The following is a 4,769-nucleotide window of genomic DNA, read 5'->3' as shown; positions in this document are numbered from 1 at the left end:
GGTGGTGAGAAGCTAGTGCCAACGGAAGGGATGTCAGTCTCCGCAGTGGAGGCCAGCTCTGTGTCCTTGTGCATTCAGGTTTGTATCAGTCTTCCTAATCACATCTGAAAATTTTAACTTGTGGCTAAATGTCAAACCCTTTCTTCTGTAACAGATGCATGCTGGTTTTCAATCTACTGCCTTTCAGTCACGCTGACAGTGCCTTTATCGTACGCAGTCCCTGATTTATCGCCTCCCTGTTTTTATCTTCCTTTTTAAAAGAAATCCATCTACTCCTTTAGTTACAATAGGGTTTGCTGAAGTGGAGTTTAATTCTAAGGGAACTTACGCGGGCTTCTGCGCACCAAATGAAACAAATGGTGATGTGTATGGAAATTGTAGAAATGGAGTAGAGGTCCAACCTGGTTCCTCTGGCTACAGTTTAGTAAACCCTCAGCTAATCTCTTGCTCAGGTTTGCCAGGCAGTGTCAGGAACAATTCAGGCTGTAGCAAATACATCTTGTGCAGGAAAAGATTCCAATAACTATGGTAATTTTTAAGGAAACATTATCTTGGATAGATGATAGATAAAACCCATTTATCATTCTGGAAGCAGTTCTGGGATATTATGGGAGAAAAATGAACGGCTCTGATTTTATGCACTGTGCCTCTCTACTTCTCTTAAGGCAGACAACAGCCATTTCTTCTGAGGTCTTGCTGCTGTGCCCTTACCCCTCCTCCTTCACTGATCTCTTTCACCTAAAGCAGGGACTCTAACTTGAGTTCAGTTCCCACCTCCTAATGACTGAGCTGCTGAGTGGCGCAGGCCAGTGCTGACTGACTCTGCCTCAGTGGACAGGCTGGCGCCGAGGGACACTGCGTGGGGTAAGTCACCCGCTGCCATGATCAGCCCCTGTCTGCTACAGGGTCCTGGCCGTAGAGCGGTCTGGTATCTCCAGACCGTTTGGGACTGTGCTGAGGCAGATAGGTAGGGGTCTGGGACTGCTGGCATCTGCAGGCTCATGCTGCTTCAGCCAGAGCTGAAGATCCACCAGCCGACCCCTGCCCCCACCCCGATGTACTGTCACGTGCTGGCTCTCAACCATACCAGCTACCTCGGGGACATCCACACACCTTTGGCGCCCGTATCTGAGCCTGCCTTGCTCCCGCAGGATGGCTCCTTGCAGGGAGCACTGCACTGCCCAGGGGCAGCTCCGGAGGACAGCAGAGTATTGGCGAGACCATGAAGCAGGTGAGCAGCTTATGGAGATGATCTTCTTGTAGGAAGCCCTGCAGTAACCACGTGCCAGCATTCCACGCTGATCTCTTCCCAGATCAGACCTGCACAGAAACTGCGGTAACTGCCTCTTTCTTTGAGGAAAGGCTGAGTACAGAGTGCACCGTTAAAACCAGCATGGGCTGGGCATTCTCCCATTGTAGCCACAACCTGGAGCCCAGTAACTGCATGGTCATGCCCAGGCAGGAAGAAGGGGCCACTGGCCTGTCCTGGAATTGCTAAAGTATTCCTGAGTGCCTGGTCTGGGCAGCATCTAGCATTTCCTGCAGAGAATGCAGTACAGCCTGTTTTTTTCTTTCTGGCTGGTCTGAGCGAGCGAGATGACTCGCTGTGGGGCCCTGCCCTTGGCAGCAGCCAAGGAGGAAAGGTAGACTCAGCCTTCAACCTCCTACTGCCAGGAGCAGCGCTGGAAGGTGCCTGGACCAAATCAGGGCAGGGAAGGGGCACAGGGGCCAGATCATTCCAAGTCATCAGGGGCCAGCTGGCAAACGTGTGTCTCCGGACTGATGTGCTCAGCAATGCTCCTGCAGAGGAGTTCATTGCAAAAAAAGTGGCGTGTCCCCTTTCCTAAGCTGTGAGGCCATATTATGCCATCTACCAGGTGCTCCTGGCACCCTCAGCTTCCCCAGATCTGCTCAGCAAAACTGTTACAGGTCCTGCCCACCTCCGCTCTACCCGCAGGCTGCTGGCCCTCCGCCCCCAGGTGCATTGGGCATCTCCCTGCAGCCGTCCACGTCAGCTCTCCAGAGCAGCCCCACCATTGCCTCCAGTCTGGCCAGGTGAAGCCCAGCCCAGGAGCCTCCTTACTGCCCGCATCTCAGGTTGTTCATGGTGGCCACAGCCAGTGCCAACCCCAGCTACCACGAAGATAATGAGTGGTCTTGTTCTGGAGTGGAGTCATTAATGCATTCAGTAGACATCTCCCGCAGAAGATGTCTCAGGTCTGTCTCAGACGGATCTTTGCAGGGGTGACCTGTGTGTAGTGGCACAATCTGTTTGCACAGATCCTTCTGTGGGGGTGAGGGGGTTTGTAAATGACAGACGTTGGTGAATCAGAGTGTGCAGGGGCTCTCCGTGACCTGGCGAAGACGAAGAGCAGCAGAAGACGTGAATCCCCCAAACTGTCACAGTTAATACATGAGCTCTCCAGAGGGAGACCACAAGAGCACAGGAGGGGTGTGTTACAACACCAACACACTTCTCCAGGGAAACTGGTCCCTTTCTGAATGCCATGCTGGCTTCCTTGAGCATTGCAAAATTCAACCTCCTGCCACACTCCAAACCTGATATTTATTGCATGCACGTCTGGCCGCAGGCTTTGATCCTGCCGGTGAGTTGTGAAGGGTTGTTCTTCACAAGTGCCTCTGAACTGTAAAAGATCAAAGAAAGCGTAAAGGGACCATATGTCTGGCCTTTCTTGGCAGATACGAGAAGACATATCACCCGGTAGCACACCTGAAGAAATAGCACTCATTCTCTCTAGTGAATTATTTAACAGCTGAGACCATCTGGTTCATTCAAAAACTTTGATTTCCTGAGCTTCATTAGCCGCTCCCTTGCCCTTGAAAGGATCCTTAGGGTTAGTCAGTAGGAAATCATTCTTGATTTCTTCCTGCTTGTTAACACAGTGTGACACCTAATTGCAGTCAGTGCAGACCTGGTTTAGTGCCGGTAGAAGTTCAGCGCTGACCTACATTCAGAGACATATTTATACTCATCTCCCTCCACTGGCTTTCAGAGCAAGCCTAGCACTTGAAGGGCACCACCCCATGTGTTTTACAGAGTACAGATGCAGGAACTGAAGGAGCAGAACTGTGTCAGGCTGCAGAAGCAAAATGCAAACAGCCTGGGTGGGGAAATCAGCCTGGTGCAAGCTGAGGTAGGGACTCACATTGGTACGGCTCTTCTGGCACAGGGTGTTTGTGCATTTTTTTAAAAAAATGTTGCTTTGCAAGAGTTTAAACTCCACCAAAAGAAAAAGACCTAGTCCACAACTGAAGAGTTGAGCTGGGGAGTTAGACACCAACTCCAGGGCAACCGGAAAGATTTGCAGTTCCCAGAACTACGTCCAGTGCTCTTGGAGCTCCGCGGGGTTCCTGTTACTGAAGTAACTCCCTAGAGGATTTGTGGCGTTGTCTTCTTTTCCCAAATCAGAGGAGACGCAGCTCAGTTAGCCTTGGTGCCTTCCAGACTAACCAGAGAAGCAAGCTCATAGCCTAACGAGAACCTCTCGCTCTGATCAACAAATCCAACTCACGGGCAGTAACGTTTCATTCTCCCAGTGGCATGAAGTGCAGCAGGTTAAAGGGAGGCTCCAAGGCTCAGTGTTTTAGCATTGGACACATTTTAAATGTCACGACTCACCACAAGATAACAAACAGGTCCGAGGTCAAACTTGCAGCGTACCTGGCAGATCTAGAGGTCCGTGCCCCACTGAAAGCCACTGCAACTTGTTTCTCAAAACATAACCATGCCACGAGTTTTCTCTGAGTGCTGCAAGACAGCTGTGGTGGATCCGTTTGGGTTTTTTTTTTATCAGCAAGCTTGACAGAAAAGACATATTTTGCTGCAAGACACGAGCCTTACATTTTGGGTGTATGCTAGTGAAGTCAACCTACGTTAGCAAGTCCTGAAGTAGTCTCCAGAGGAACAACATCCCTGGCAACTCGATTTTCTGCTGTGTAGGTTCAACTGTTTGAAGTCTTCCAAGCAAAACTCCCCTCCCTCCTCTGCTCTCCACGTGTTCCCCCTCGGGCAGGCTGCTGTCACATGGCGCCTTCCTAGCAGAGGGGAGCAGGAATTTGTCATGGCCAGCTGGTGGAGAAGGAAAGTATGTTGTGCTACCGAGCTGTCAGAGTGGCAAGGCTTGTGGTGTAAATCAGCCTTTAAAGACCATAGTGTTAAACGGTGTATCGAACATCTGCCTGTTGCAAAAAAATTGGCTTTTAACAAGACAATCTTGGACTTCTCTGGATGTACAGTAATTTAGATATTTGTTCCTCATAATGAAGGCAGAGACTGAGCAGCCCCATCCTACTGATGGCAATTATAAACTCTCTGAGCAAGACAGATGCCAAGACCATCTGCTTCAGAAAAAGGCAGCCTTCTTACCAGCGAGTTGCGTGGAGATCTGTGGGATATTTCCCCCTCTCACACATGAAAGAAGCACAAGGAAAAGATGGCACAAGCCCAAAGGAATTATCCGGTTTCCCAGGCAGAACTCCAAGAACGATGGAGGTAGTTCACTTATCTGTAAAAGTAACTGGCATTAATAAAAGTGGTGACGTACTGGCACATCATTTCTGGAAGTTATGGATGCATGATCAAGGGGAACAAAATTATGACACTGTGACAGCAGCCCCGCCCCCCTGCATGCACGTATTTCTTCCTGGCAGCACCACACGCTTGCCTCCAGCCCTCTCAAGAAGCTCCTTTTGGCTTGAATCATTTTGTTGTATCCTCTGCTTGACATTAGAGAAGAGTAAACTCTCAA

Source organism: Buceros rhinoceros, unplaced genomic scaffold (assembly GCF_000710305.1).
Source record: "Buceros rhinoceros silvestris isolate BGI_N320 unplaced genomic scaffold, ASM71030v1 scaffold4431, whole genome shotgun sequence".
Classification (NCBI taxonomy): Eukaryota; Metazoa; Chordata; class Aves; order Bucerotiformes; family Bucerotidae; genus Buceros; species Buceros rhinoceros.
Note: the sequence above shows the minus strand (reverse complement) of the source record.